General features: G+C 32.7%; 1 protein-coding gene across 4 annotated transcripts in view; it reads right to left on the bottom strand.

The window, feature by feature from the left end:
* Positions 1-16,894, bottom strand: part of SEMA3A (semaphorin 3A) — a 691,723-nt gene that overhangs the window by 262,985 nt on the left and 411,844 nt on the right. For all 4 annotated transcript variants that reach the window (XM_054692483.1, XM_054692485.1, XM_054692484.1 and 1 more), the window contains one exon: positions 13,733-13,815. The gene's annotated coding sequence lies outside the window, so the exon portion shown is untranslated. The remainder of the gene's footprint in view (positions 1-13,732; positions 13,816-16,894) is intronic.

Genomic DNA, 16,894 nt, shown 5'->3' with positions numbered 1-16,894 from the left:
CTAGAATCATAGCACTTTTAAAGATAAAAGAGAACCATCTATTTTGTTTTCCCAGTGTATCATCATCTGCCTTTTCTTTTTATCACTTTCTTAACTTAAACACCACTTACAAAACGTATTTGCAAACTCTTTCTACCAAATATATTTCCAAAACTATTTCTCTTCTACAGGTCTGGATTATTGAGGTTTTCAGTTGCATTTTACCATCCTATTTCTTTCTTTTTTAAAGATTTATTTGCACATACAAGAGCTGGGGTATAGGCCAGAGGTGTGGGGAGTAAGAGGATTCAGCAGAGACAGAGTAGGGAACAGAACAGGCAGATCAACTGAAGTACACTGCTGAGGGGAGCAGCGGGCAAGACAGGAGAGGTCTGCTGCGCCATGTGGGTTGCTCCCTCGGGGCTGGCCGGGGATTGAACTCATGCTGCAGAGGCTGCAGATTGCTTCATAGAATGGTGCTTAAGCCCTTGTGCCACCAGAGAGGTCCCTACCATCCTATTTCTTTTCTGCAAACCCATTACCAGCTTTACCTGTTATTATTTACTTACATATTTCATTCATTCATTCAGTTATGCATCTTTTGCCTTAGGTGACTTATCAAAAGCATATTTCATTTGATTTCAAATGTGATGTTTTTCTCTTTTAATAATTTCAAAAGAAGCCTTTCTAATAGGAAAAACAGATGATGAAAACTGACCACTACAGTCACTATTCTAACAGAAACTCTACTTAAAAAACACAAATATTCACCTGACTTACTATATGTTTAACACAAAAAAACAGGGCAATAACAACATTATAAATTTATGGTTATGTGCATCAAAGAGAGGCAAATTTGGAAAAACTCCTGCCTCACTATTCTGTCTGAGGTGCTATAATGTAAACCATTACACTAAACACTTCAAATATTCTTGTGCCATTGTGGTTTGATTGAATAGGAAGTTCTTTTTTTTTTTTTTAAGAGGCACATATTTTATTTATTTATTTATTTGTTTGTTTGTTTATACATGCACTGGGTACAGTCAGAAGCGTGGGAGGGTGAGAGAATTCACCAGAGCCAGAGCGGGGAGCAGAACAGGCAGAAGGACCGAAGTACACTGCTGAGGGGAGCAGCAGGCGGCAGGAGAGGTCTGCGCGCCATGTGGGACCCTCCTCCGGTGGGCGGGGAGCAGCCGGGGATCGAACCGGCGCCGCAGAGGCTGCAGGGAGCTTCACAACCCAGCGCTCAACCGCTGCGCCACCGGGGAGGCCCCTGAATAGGAAGTTCTTATAGGGCAGCAAGAAACTCAACGATGGGCCAAAAAAAAAAAGGTAACTTTGAGGATAAGTGCTGGGTTTAGAAAAAGTGGAATAAAAGAGAAGTTTACCTTTTATATTACAGTATATATCTTTGAGAACTCTCATTCCCTCCATACATAAAAATCGCAACATGGAGGTTTATTTTTCCATGCTTCAGTCAAAGAATACTCCCACCTGTATCATTTTATATTTTTTCTATTATAATGCATATGTATATATTTAAGTAAACTGAAGGTTAATTTTCCTTTAAAAACTAATAAATTTTGAATGACTCAAAATTAGATTACCCATCATTCCCAATAATTGGCACTCATGAAGAAATTTCTATGATTTAAATAAAGTCAGGGCATAAGATATTAATTAAAACAATGAGGTCACAAAACATAGACACATCTGTGTCCAAGGAAAAGCCAGAATTCAAGGATCTCTCTTCTGTACTTAAATACCCCTTGAGAAAAGTTACCTTTTGTAATAATTTCAAGTTTGCTTGTTTCATTTTTAGGTTGTCCTATGAACTGAAATCTTATTCTTACTTCTCCAAGCTGTATCTAAGGAGTAAGAGCATTCTGAGTCCTTCCCATTGGATTCACATAGCTAAATGTTGATCTTTCCTTATGTGAGAATCCCCGGACAACCTCTTTTTCTCAAATCTTCCTGTGAGTTTGTTTATTTCCAAGTTGCACGGTGAATTCCCTCACCATGGTAACAGTTAACTTCTGAATTAAGAACCTTTTAAAAAATATTAATTACTCATTTGAAACCTGAACATGAGTCTCTGGGAGCATTAATTCAGACTATCACCACACTTGTTCAATAAACTTTTTCTAATTACTAAACTACTTCTACTAGGAATTGAAGAGTCTAAGGACCATGGTAGAATATCATAAATTCAAGTTATGTTGTAAATTAGCTTGACCAAATTTCTTATTACTCTTCATTGGCAATGAACTTACACCTATAAGAAAAGATAGCAAACTCTTAAATATTAATATGAAGCACTAATCTTCCAGACATTGAACATTTCCAACTTAGAAATTGTATGGTCACGTTCTTTCAAACTCCAAAGGTCGGTACACTTACACAATAAAATTTTAAGCATAAGATAGTACCACCCATATATATATAATAGAGCATGATTGTCTTCTCACAAGTCCTTTAGTCTTTATTTGTTCTAGGGGCTGACATTATTGACATCTGACACTGGTCATTGCAAAGTGTAAAAGTGAAAAGCTTCTTAGGAAGAAAAACCTCTCCCCAGCCCATTTAAATTCCCTAAAGAGTTTATTCCTTTGGGCAAAATAATCATGTTGGGCACCTGTGGTGCAAATGCTAAAGAAATATCAAGCCAAACCCAGCCACAGCTGTGCTGTAATCACTGAAGTGTGCCCGGTGCATAATGGCACATTAGGTAGGCATTGATCTCTGCCAGTTTATGAGGTCTCTTACAGAATTAGGCAGACTTTTTCACTGAAACCCATGGAGCAGAAATTGCTACTTCTAAGCTAATCCATTTTCAAATTACCATCCAATTGTGACTGATGACCTCACTACAAATCCGCTTATCTGCTTCCAACCACTCAACAAGGGAAGGAAAATCAATCGTTATTTCCATTTATTTTCAACTCTTTACAGAAAACTTCTTGTCATTCTTAGTCACCTTTAGTGCCACTGCAGCTGTAAAGATAAGCATGATAAATGTTAAATGTTGCCTAATTGTTAGTGCTTATTTGGGATGTAAAATGAGAAGGCAGAATATATGCTGAGTATGATATATGGTTTAAATAAGATTTGATTTTAAAAATCACTGCTATAAATTACAGCTAATTTCATGAATTTATTGCAAGTAATTAATTCAGATTTAGGTATACTGAATGCCTGATAAAAAACCCCACAAAATTCCATCACTGCAAGATGCAGTTATTTCTTGGCAAAAAAGCAAGGACTCAGTTTAATCACTTGAAAATTTAAAACATCAGATAAAATTTAAAACATCTAAAAGAAGAACCTTATATCTGAAAATGAAGGCAATGTTCAATAGTTTATTTAATTGAAAGCAGTATCAAGTAAAAATATGAAGGTGGCAGAAAGCACACAAATTAGTATCAATCAAAACCTATTCATTATTTCTCCTCACCAAACTGCTGCAGAAAGTAACTTTTGTTTTGGATATAGTAACTTACTCTATACAAAATGTAGTAGTTGCTAGAATGTATAATCAAAGAATAGAGAAAAGTGATACAGATGTATGTCTTTTTCTATTAGGAAATTATAACTGCCTGAATTTTCAAAGACTTTTGGACATATTTTTAAATAAACATTTAGTAATTTATTACTACTTTTTGTAGGTTATTTATAACCTGAAAATTGCTTTGCTTGGTTCTCTGGAAACTTTCCATGTGGACCAACTAATAGAGACTAATTGGTGAATATATTGATGTGTGTATTGGAATATACATTTACATATTTCTTGAAGCAAATTATATATAAGTAGCAATTTGAAAACCATTCTAGTGAAATCGTGCAATGTCTGTTTATGAATGCACTGCACAAAGCAGTAGTTACAGAAATCTCCGTCTTGGCAGGGTGATGAATGAGCCAGAGGAATAATTATTTCCATGTCTATAATTAAAGCACATATTTTTGAATGTTTCTATTTCGAACATAGCTGAAATTCAAACATCTGGACCAATCATTGCTTCGAATCACTGTCCTAGCTGTTTACCCATAGTGCACTGTGCAATGGACAGACATAATTGGCTTATCAGAGCCAGGTTAGTGGTACTTCAGTTTCTTGAAAGAATAGCTCCTCAAAGGAGTGGGAACTGCTTTCTCACATTTGCTCTTGATTTATATCACTATACCAGGGCCTCCTGAGCATTAATCAGTGGTGTTTCTTACATTTGACTTATGTACTAGGCAAATAGTTCATTAGGCTTATGGAATAATAGAAAATCTGATTACATACTCTGACCTATGTACTAGTAGTGGGATGAAAGCTACCATATTAATATACATATGCAAGAAAAGAAAAAATTCTGACAATTCAATTTTGGTTTAATATACCTTAATTATAAGAGCACTTTTAACAATCTCTTGATTACCTGAACAAATGGATGGGGGAAAGTCATAGTCTATAAATCACAAACAATTAATAATCCAAAAATATCTGAAGAGCACTCATCTCATTTCCCAGAGTATCTACATGTTTGACTATAATTTATATTTTTTAAATAAATCAAAATGCATTTACCTCAATGAGTGAAAGTACAAGAAACTAGGTAGGGGAAAAGTTAAAAGTAAATTCCCTATATTTACTCCCTTCCTCATGTCACAGGTTTCTAAGGTTAACATAAATTTTGCTCATGTTTTCACATTGATGAAAACATATATACCTATATAGCACATAGATTGGGTTTTACATCATATTTTTTTAAATAATATGGAAATATAAACATTGTTTAGCAAAGACGTTTATTCCTGAAACATACATCCTGAATAAGTCTATAGTAAAATACACAGATGGGACCTGTATTTTTAATCAATGTGTAATACTCAATAGTATGAATTAAAACCTCATAGTTAAACCTCATTTGGCTAATTCTGGTACCCTTGGGGAGGGGGTTACTTTTGTTCATGTTTGTTTGTTGTTATTTTATTAAAATATACACATTTGACTTCTTGATTAATTTTCATGAATTAATGGTCAATGGATTTCCTTCACAATGAGAGAGCTCAATTTTGGGCACCCTAGAATATACAAAATCGCTTGTCTCTTTTCAAGTTTCACCAACCTGATGGGAGAAATTGGTATCTCCTTAACCACTGTAGCTGGCAGCACTACATATAAGCCATAGCATCCTTTCATATGTTTGCAGCATGTTATAGTTTGGTCTGCTATAATTCCTTATTTATATGCTTTGGCTAATTTTATACTGGGATATTTGTTTACACTTATCACCATTAATTAAGTAAAATCAATGTTTATAATTTTCTTGAGCTAGTGGACACTACACCATCTTAGCACTTAGCACCATCCTAGCTTATTTTATTGTAAATGTTACTATATTGTTCCCATCATAACAATAATCTGATTATTGGACACTTATTTTTACTCCTCTTTAATAATTTATCATTATACCTGAAATATTCTAATTATTCACAAAGTAAAGTGGTAATTAATGAGACAAGTGCATCTTCAATTAAAAAGACAGACACCTGAATGAAGGACTCACATGTCTTATTCATATGTCTCCCAGTAGAAGGCTGTTCAGAAAATACCTCTGAATTAACTGGTTGTCTAGTCCTTTTTTTTTTCTCTTTCTAATTTACTGAGTTCTAACTGGCTTATAATACTGCATAAGCATAAGGTACACAATGTGTTGATTTGATACACATATGTATTGCAGAATGATAATCATACTAAGGCCATTTAACACAAACATCATTTCACATAATTAGCATTTGTGTGTGTGTGTGTGGTGAGAACATCTAGCATCTATCTTAGATGGTGATACCATGTAATACATTAGACCACCAGCACTTATTCATCTTAAATTAAGTCTGTATCCTTAATTCAAAATCTCCCCATTTTTCAAACTTCCTGCTCTAGCAAACACAATTCCACTCTATTTCCATGAGTTCAGCTTTTTTAAAGTTCCAGAATATAAGTGAGATCATACAGTATTCATCTTTCACTGTCTCACTTATTTTGTGCTGCTCAGTTTGAAACCTTTTCCCCCATCTTCACAGTTTCTCCCTGGAGCTATGAACAGTTCAGCTTCAAATTTAAATCTGTGAGTAGAGAATGCAAGAACCCTTTGTTTTCCTGCTGTCTTTAAGACATTCATATAATACACATTTTTGAATGATAATTTTTCTTAGTTTCCTTACTTTTATTATTATATTCATTTCAGCCAAAATTGGCAACTGAGGATTGTGTGGAATTTCAACTAACACGTGGCAGATGTGCATGATTTCAGCCTGTGGGATATGAAAGGATTTAATTTAGAAGGCACCTCCATCTAACTTCAGAGTCTAGACTAGCAATCGGTCTTGAATATTTCTAGAAGACAATGATCTCTTGATTCAAAATAGACATTAATCAAAATGCTGACAGAATCATTTTGCTGTTAAATGAGTGACATTAAGTTCATTACTTTTGTTGGATATTCGTGCATTAAGTTACCGGGCTATGGAGGTAAAGATTTACTTCATTCACAAAATGTTAATGCTGTAATTTATCTTTTGCTTAAGGCAAAATTTTTCAAAAGAATATGTTTTTTAAGGCGGGAAATAACTGAAATGAAGTCCACATGTTTGCAATAGAAAACGTGTCTTTATAGCTTTCAAAAATTTGATTTCTATACCTAGGATTATATTGATCGTGTTTACTTGGAATGATTATTTTGCCTGTCTCTCCTCATTTCTCTCATTCTCATATCTAAAAGAATTGCACTGAATAATCTCTGAAAAAAAACCTTGCTCCAACTTTGTCTGCCTTGGTAAAACAAAGCAACTAGTAGGTAAATAAAGTTGTCATTATATCCTATGATACTGAAGCCAAATTCCTTTTTTTTTTTTCCACCACATAGTACGCCACTTCTTGGCTATACTTAACTCTCAGTTATAATCAATTTTTATTATAAATTTGAAAATGTCAACCAACACATTGAGGATAATGCTTTCAAAAATTTTAGATAGGTCAGCCATTACCCTGGTTAGGGATGATAATTCAAATATGCCTGTAAGCCTAGATATCAAAACTGTTTTCAAAATTAATATTCTTATTGGAAACAGCAAGAAATCATGAAAATAACTAAGCAAAAAATATATTTCACTGTTAGATAGCTTCCTGAATATTTAAATTAAGATCAATTGCTTAATCTACTAGTGAATAAAATAGTAAATAGAATCACAACCCCCAACTTAATAGAAAGTATAATTTATAGAAGACAAGCATTGAATGAGAACTTTAAAGTGTGACAAGTACTGCAAATTATGAAGGCTCTTTTTTGTGGATGAAATGTTGTGCTGAGACATGAAGATCTATATGGCATTAGATGATTGGATGATAGTGAAATTAGGCATTATGGCAGACCAGTTAATATAAACGTTTCATATAGTTTCTTAGGTTACTTAAACATGTGTGCCCTTTTATAATTATAAATTTGAGCAACAGATTTATCTACTTCTTAAGAAATTAGATGCGATTCAAAGTAAAGAATCAATATGATTTACATATTATCTGATAATAAAAATGTATACATCTCAATCCATTTGGTTTCACTCTTTCTTTACCAGCTGAATCTGTATCAGAATGTTTAACTATATTGCAAGCTATACTAATCATTGCTGCGGTGGGACTTCTTGACTATTTCACAGAGAAATTTGGTGTGTTCTTTAAATGTTACAGAACCTCAATTCATTTTTTCTACTGCTGTTAAAAAAAAAAAAGATACAAGATGTCCCAGAAATCATTTATGATTGATTATATTATACATACATATATTCATTTTTGTATCTCCATGCTCTGTGATAGTTTTTTTAATCAACATCCTAGGAGAATTTAGTATCACGAGTAGAAAACTCTGTAAGATATTGAAGTGAAATCTTTCAAATGTCATAATTTGTTTTACATATTTTCATTAAAAAACTGCCAACTCCATCCTCCCTGTCCCATTAAAAAATGTCCAGGCTGGCATTATGATACAATTTTAACATTACTTCAAGTCTACCAATTTTGTCGTATTATTCAGTAAGATAGCTTACTTGTAGCCTACTATAGCCTACAAGTAGGCTACAGTAAAATACAGTTTAATACTCTTTTTGAGATTTTTAATCATCTTTTAAAAAATACTACTTAAAATACATAATGTTAGAAAAAATTTTCAGAACTTCTGTGCTCTTCTGATTGAAAAATAATTCTATGGTTGGTCTGGATTTTTTCTAAATATCAGTGTTAGAGACTGTAAAACAGTTTTCTTAACAAAGAAGGCTTAAGGGAACTTGTGACCAGAATGAAATGTGAAATTTTAAAATTAAGTAGGATAAAAATCCTTAAAAAATGTGAGGACTTGAATCTTTATTTTTATATAAATTGTTCTAAGAATTTCATTTTAAATAATCAATCTACATGAATTTATGTACAACTATCTACAACTACAACTAATTTGTTAACACTCTGCTTTTTATGCTATTCCTTCACCTTTTGTTATTTTCAGTTTTGGCTAACTGCTGTTAGGTTTTCAGTAAAGATGAGTAGAAGATGGTAGTTTCCTTGTCAATTTTCTCAAATCTCAGGCAAACCCTTGATGACTGTGGGTAGTGCTTCTAAACATAAGCTATTTCAAAGGCCAACTATATTCAAAGAAAAATATTGTTCAGATGAAATAAATTAAGTAATGGAATCTCCAATCTCAAAGCAACACATAAGCTTCTAATTGCTCCTCTTTCCAACTTCTTAGCAAAATTTAGTAGTAAAATGGACAGATGCAAATTTTATTCTCTCCCTGTGGTAATAAAGCCAGTAAATTATAATATGTTCCTAAAATTATGGCCAAAAAAGAGGGAAGACTGATTAACCATTGGTTTAGATATCAGTTCCCATGAAACCTTGCTTTTGTGGCATAAAAGCAGCTCATGAAAAGATAAGGAAATGTGGCTTCATTCCAGTACAATTTGTTTACAAATAAAGTTGCATTTGGTTCAGGAGCTATAGCTTTCATAACCCTGATGCAGAGCAACAGGAACAATCAATGCACTGATTAATAAATGTCAAATGGTACAGACCACTTTGGAAAACTGTTGTTTCTTGCAAAGTTAAACATGTACTGCCAAATGACCCTGATTTTCAATCCATATATCCAAACACTTTTACAAAATTATCATAGAACATTAATTCACAAAAATTAAAAGAAACAGCTAAATGTCAACAAGTGAATGAAGAAATGTAATATATCTATTCAATGGAATACTACAAGTTAACAAAAAGGAAAGAACTAACATAATTACATAAATAAATCTCTAAGTAAATATGTGAAAAAATATCACAAAATACATATATGGCATAATGCCATTTATATAAAATGAAAACTAATAGGCAGCATAAAAAAGTAAAAGGTCATAAGTACTCTTGGGTGATGGAATATTCTGTATCTTGCTGTAATAGCTGTTTCATTTGTATACATCCACTGCCCAAACCTAGAGAATTGAGTCCTTTAAAAAAGTTGCAGTTTGTATCAACTAAATCATTCCTCAATAAAGTCAGTAAGGAAAAAGTAAATGTATTTAGAGACTTCACCCAAAGATTATAGACATCTCAAGAAATTTAACAAAGATAAAAATTCTGCAATATTTGTCTCTTGTACATAGATCAATAAATATTTAGCCAGCCATAAAAGTTACAACCTAAACAGGATTGTTCCCTGAAAAAGTGCACTATGTATTTGTTTCTTTTATTACCCTACCTTTCTTGCTTAATTATTTTTTTCATTGATAGGATTTCTTTGTGGAAGAAAAGTTGTTACCTCTATTTTGCCCATACAAACATAATATTGCATTTGAAGACAATATTGATAAGCAATGAAAATTGTCAACAGATATTTCTAAAATGAATGTGGAAGAAAGTCTAACAAAAGGAATATCTTGGGAGAAAAATATTGTGATATCACTCTAGAATTAGATTTTAGAGTTTGTGTTCTTGTTCTATGTCTTAAATTAACCCTGGACTTATCTCCTTATGTAAATGAGGAAATGATCTCTTAAGTCACTTCTGGCTAAGACAAACCTAAAAGCATTTATCATAAATTATCAAAGAAAAATGGTTTGAACAAAGAAGGAATTATTAGCTAGAAAAATAAAGAAATAAACTATTCAGTCGGAACTTCAGGTAGAATTTGTGCTAACACGCAGGCAATGACATTTTTTGAAGGTTTAAGTAAAAGTCCCTTCTAATCATGGTATTTCCATTCCAACCCACATCAGTTGCAGAGGAGAAGCATGTGCTATATTCTTTCAGAAGAAATGTCATGCCTCCATACTGTCCATCTGATTCTGTGGGCAATAATATCTGAGCCAAGGCGATGAGGTGAGTCTGCTAGTTGCCCAGGACTCTAAGGTTTATTGTTACTAAACTGTTTTTAGCATAACTAAATAATCCAAATGTCTCATATTCTTTAAAAGTATCTAAGAAATTCCCTGATTAGGGAAAAGTACTTTAGTTCCTTGAAAATCTTAGCAGTGCTTGCAAAACAAATTTAAATGTTAATACACTATAAACTTAGAGAACCTATTTAAAAAATAGACCAAATAATAAGTGAACATATTAATTCAAAAAGATTTTCATATGGAAAGAAAAGTTATTTATCTCTTGAATAAGGACACCCTTTTAGAGAACTTTACGTGTTTTAACTCAATTAATCAAAAACATATCTAAGTAAAGAGTGTTTAATTTTTCTTTCAATCACTCACTAAATAAATATTGTCTGTCGCTTAAACTGCTCAATGGGGGCAAAGCATATAGATGAAAATAATTTCACCATAAAAAGTTTACAAACTAGAATAAATAAGACAAACAATCACGAGAAAAGTAAATGCTTTTGAGAAATAAAATAAATATCAAAGAGTTTGAAAGTATGCAAAGAATAAAGTACATTATAATTTTGAAATTACTTTAAAAATATTAAAAATATAGAAGCTATAAGCTAGTAATATTAGGTATTGCTATTTGCAATGTATAAGTGAGAAAATTAAATAAGGGCAAAGTAACTTTCTCAAGGTCATAGAACAATAAAGGTTTGAAATCTAGAACTATGTGAGTCTGGCATATAATTCAATTCTCCCTACAAAATAGACCAAAACTATTCAATAGTTATATAAACATGAACTTTGAATGGAATAACAAATAATGTATACTATTTTTGATCTTCTTAGCATTCTGATTTTTATTTTCTTTTTCATTCTCATCCATATGTATTTTAATATACTGTGGAATTTTATCTTACTTTCCTCTCTTCCATAATCAGTATATAGTTTCCTTAACTTTTGATGCCTATGAGCTTTTTTTGACTAATACTTAAAATCTTTGTCATGTGGTTACTAGTGAGGTATTTGATTATATTTAATCTAGAATTTGTTTAGAATCAACCATATATGGACTGATGTCTAAAGAATAGTCAATAATTGCAGAAGTGCTCTCTGATTCAGAAGAGCAAAAAAGTGTGTCATGGATGTTGCTACATTGTCATTTCCTAAGCAAATATACAATTAAATAATAGAATTAGCAGGACAAGCAAAACATTGTTTATCTACTTTTAAAAATTATATTAATTTTTCATAATACATTTTATATGTCAATAAAACTACTTCATATTATATCTGTCAAAAAAGGGAGGGGAAGGTAAGGGTAAACATGTCATTGAAATGGACATTTATAAAAGTAGATCTCAATACTCCCAATTTGGAATGACCAGACTATATTTTCCAAACGAGTGATATTTATCTACCTTAGTTTGATTTCTATTACTCAAAGTATGTAATCATAAAATTCAATTCTTTAGATAGTTCTATGATGATACAATATCCAGAAGTAGTCAAATTTGTTACTTTGACTTTTATAAATATTCATTAGTTGACTACTACCCAAGATTCCATTTTAATCTAATGTATACAACATTAATTGTGTTCAATGGACTCATCCATATGGATTGTTGATATTTTTTACAAATTAATTTTGAGAAACTAGCTTGATCCTCTAATATATATTAAAATGCAATGATGAAGTAATATCAAAAGCTAAGTCTATGTATGCCTTTGCTTTTCATATCTTTGGAATAGATTTTAGTTGGTATGCAGGAATTCACCTTGTAAACATTTCTTCTTTTACTGATGCTTGATAGGGCAAATGTAATTGGAAATTCAAAAAGTTCTTAATTTGTTAAAAAAGAAAGCAATCATTTATCTTTGTGTACATTATGCATTAGTAAAAAAAAAGCATCTAGGAAATCAGTATTGTGCAAGGCAAAATATTAATATAGCTCAATAATGAATATTTATGAACATATATGTATGTATCAGAGAACTGGCAGTACAAAGTCTTATTTTCAAGTATATTGTCCTATCAATACTGAAAATGTGAGATATAGCGCCTATAAAAATCACATTGATGGTGTTAACTCTAACAATTTTAATGCACTTCTTACTTAAGCATTTCCATATTGCAATTATAATATAATTTTCATAAAAATTATTTTTCTTGATGCTAAATATGAAATCTCCAGAGGTAAAAAACATTTGTTAAATAGAAATATACATCTACAAATCCAAAGAAACCCAGTTAAATTGGTTTTGCTAAATAAAAATTGAAATACAATTGATGAATGAATTTTATTCTACTCAGAGAACTATAAGGAAAAAACATTTCAATTCAGATTTTTTTCCTTACTAGACAAATACACAACTCACAGATGGCTAAGTGTATGTTTAAATTCCTTTCCTCATCCCTTCCAATAGTAATTCCTTCTAATAGTAATAATAGAAGGTCAACTGGTAAGTCTAATGTTGCTGAATTTTCTTCCTACTTTATATCATAAAATGAATCTCAACAACAATTATAGTAAGCAATGGTTAAAAAATATAATATGTATACATCCCTTTTTATTACAGTATTTAATTCTAAGGGTAATATTTCAGTCTCATATCTTAGGTCAAAATTAAGATAATATAACATTAAAAATTGACTCTTCTGTGCTTGGCACTCAAACCTTTGAGTGGATTCTAGTCGACAGTAACCATATGTGATCCAGGAAAGATGGGCAGGCTAGCCAAAGGATCTTTCTGGAAGGCAACTGACCACACACTAGTTACCTGTGCTGTGATTATTAGGGTACATGGCAAACTTAGTCTAATAGTAAGTGTGAATATTAAAAGAAAAAAATCTAGATCTTAATATTTTGATAAGGCATTGTGGATTTCCTACAATATGGTATTTTTTAATGTTGTGATCCTCTCACATATGCAAATCATTCCACATATTAAAAGACCATATAATTAAAAATAGAAAGGAGCTTAATAATTAAAAATGACCTCCCTGAAATTCATTTATTGTCCTATCCAGATGAGAGGAACAGGAGAAGAGGGTGAAGGTGGCTTTTCTTGCCCTCAAGCTCTGAGCAACAATGGGTCTCCTGAGTTCTGAAACCCCACTCAACACCACCTTCCTTTTCCCCTGCTCACATAACTGGGACATCTGGGTGGGGCACTGGATTTCACCTTCATAATGAGACTGTTAAAACTACAAGCAAAATTTCTATTAAATTATGGTTTGGGTCTTTAAACAAAAATAATCTTCTAAATTATGTGCCAAGGAAGTATACTACTATATCTACATTTTCTCCAAAACTTATTATCATCATGCAAATATTTTAAAATTTCTTACCTCTTTCCAGGAAAGTGTCTTAATTCTTGAGGTACATCTGTTTGGTCCAATGGGTTATTTTAAGCAGCTACATTTAAAGCACCCTGCAAAAATAAACACATTCATTCTTAAATTTCAATTTAAAACAATTAGTGATTATGTAGTAGGTTACCCACTAACTTAAGTCAGTACAAACTTCTTTAAATATCTTGCATAGGGAAATATAACGCAGAAATGAAAAGGTATCATGGGGGTCAAAAACCAGTTTCAGCAAGCATTTCTCTCTGAGTCCAGCAAACAAATTATATTTTGTAAGCACTAATTGGATTTGAGGTTCTTGGAATTAATTCATTATTTGGGTTCTGACTCTGCAAAAGAATCACTGATTTATTTGAGAATCAGTTGAAACACTTACAAGCTCTATTGATTTGCACATAATGCTATGATGTCATTAACATTTTTCACTGTAGATGAAAGGCTCACACTGACAACCTAGCTAAGCAGTAATTTTATGGTACTGCTAGCAGGTAACAGGATTTCACTTTAACAAAAGCTTTTTATTTTTTCCGAATAAATAAAATATACCAGTATGAAAAGTAAACAGAAAGTTTAAGTAACTGGATCTTTTCAAGCATGAAATTAAAAACATGCTTTCAAAAATTTAACTTTACTAAAAAAGGTACTTTGTAACATTAGCTACAAACTATTTCAGATTAGAAAAAAAATAATTTAGAAAACAAAATAAGACACATTAATTTTGGGCCAATGACAATGTTATCTCATTTGTGAAAAATATATAATTTGGTGAAAACAAAGGAATAACACAATGCAGACTCATTACTTAACTATTAATTTATTAAATGATATTAATCTGATTTAAGTCAATAAACACTATAGCAATAGTCAGAGGTAGCACAATTTTTCTGTTATTTGCAATCCTGTCTTTTACTGTACATTTTAGATAAATATAAAATATTTCTGTTACTATAATTTGAGAAATATAGAGCATATTATCCTATGTGCATTTATACAACATATTTTTTAAATAAATTTTATTTTTATATTCCCCATACAATTGCAACCCCCTTATTTTGACCCCAATCCCTCCTTTCCCCGCCCCCCAGCCTCCATAGAGAGTCTCTGGTTCATAGCTTTTTGTTGATTTTGATTTTCACTTTCTTATAGTTATTCATTTTCCTGGTCCCTTATTTAAGTTTTCTAGATTCCTGCTATGAGTGAGACCATCCGGTATTTTTCTTTTTCTTTCTGGCTTATTTCGCTGAGCATGATCCCTTCCAGCACCATCCACGTTGCTGCAAATTGCATGTGTTTATCTTTTTTGAATGTTGAGTAATATTCCATGGTGTATATGTACCACATCTTCTTGATCCAGTCATCTATTTTTGGGCATTTGGGTTGTTTCCAAAGCTTAGCTGTTGTAAACAGTGCTGCTATAAACATAGGGGTGCAGGTGCTCTTTGGAATTGATGTTTCTGTGTCCTTTGGGTAAATACCTAGGAGTGGAATTGCTGGATCATATGGTAGCTCTATGTTTAGTAGGTCCAGAAATCTCCACACAGCTCTCCATAGTGGTTGGACCAGTTTGCACTCCCACCAACAGTGCAGGAGGGTTCCTTTTTCTCCACATCCTCGCCAACATTTGTTGTTGCTAGTTTTTTTAATATGTGCCATTCTCACTGGTGTGAGATGGCATCTCATTGTAGTTTTGATTTGCATTTCCCTGATTACAAGTGATGTTGAACATTTTTTCATATGCCTGTTGGCCATTTGCATTTCCTCTTCAGAGAAGTTTCTTTTTAGCTCTTCTGCCCATTTTTTGACAGGATTATTTTCTTTGTTGTTGTTGAGTCTCATCAGCTCTTTGCAGATTTTTGTTATCAGTCCTTTATCATTAGTGTTATACAACATATTTTTGTTGGATCCCTTAACATGGCTGAATTAAAGAAAACTTCAAGAATGGATTTAAGCACACAATTTATGTTAAATGTGTAAGTAAATAGGCAATTACTTGTCCAAAAATATATGTAAACATTGAAACACAAATGTCAATACCATGTTAAATATTCCTATAATAATATTTAATGTAATAAATGCATTATAATTACAAGATAATAATAACAAGATGGTGAAACTATTTACCAGCAATATTAAAGTGCAGAATAAGATCTTTGAGGGCGAGGAGTCAAGTAACTGAGAGACTAGTGTTTTTAAGGACTCATCTACGTGGATATTGAAATTAACTACATGAAAACAATGGAGTTTGGGAGAGTGACAACAATCTAAACCTGATTAAAGAAAGTTGGTGACTGGGTCTCCCCAGTGGCGCAGTGGGTTGAGTGCAGCGCTGTGAAGCTGTCCACAGCTTTTGCAGCGTGGGTTCAATTCCCAGCCAGCCAGGGAGATTCCCACATGGAACAGCAGACATCTCCTGTCTCGCCTGCTGCTCCCCTCAGCAGTGTATTTCAGCCAGTTTGCTGTTCTGTTCTCCGCTCTGTCTCTGGTGAATCCTCTCAACCCCCTGCACCTCTGGCCTGCACCCCAGTTCTTGTATTTAAAAAATAAATAAATCTTAAAAAAAAAGGTGTTGATCAGAAATTGGAGAGACTTCTATAATGAGGAGTAGCAGGAAGTATACATATTTTGACATGCCACATAGCTAGATTGTTTAGGGAGGAAAAAGCAGACTGCTCTGGAAGCAAAAAGAACATAGTTCTAGCCCCTGTGATTTAAATGGTAGGGCAATAAACATCTTACAATATCTGCCATAAGAAGCAGAATAACCAGGGGAAATCTAGGCTTTAGAGATATGAGGGAACTACATAAATGTGGGTAAAGGTAAAGGGCCATTGTTGGTGCCTTCTAAAAAGCACAGTAATAGGTTATCAAGAGACAGAGAGGATTCAAGCATGAGGATTCGAGTAGTGAGATTCAGGAACCATTTGGAAGTTCTGGGTTCCTTTTGGTCACTGGCAAGTATGGCAAAATGTTGGTAGAGTGGAGACTCCAGGCTTACTTCCTCCATATATGCACAATTAAATCAATAACCCTGAAAGATGAACAGATAACTCCAGCATCCATCAGAAGCAATGGCTGAGGGGAAAGTGGCAGAAAAAAACTGCAACTGAATTTTGTTTGCCGCCTTTCCCCTACCCCCCAACACAA

This window comes from Talpa occidentalis, unplaced genomic scaffold, assembly GCF_014898055.3.
Source record: "Talpa occidentalis isolate TD23 unplaced genomic scaffold, MPIMG_talOcc4v2.1, whole genome shotgun sequence".
Classification (NCBI taxonomy): domain Eukaryota; kingdom Metazoa; phylum Chordata; class Mammalia; order Eulipotyphla; family Talpidae; genus Talpa; species Talpa occidentalis.
The sequence above is the reverse complement of the archived record's forward strand: the minus strand, read 5'-3'. Positions and strand labels throughout refer to the sequence as shown.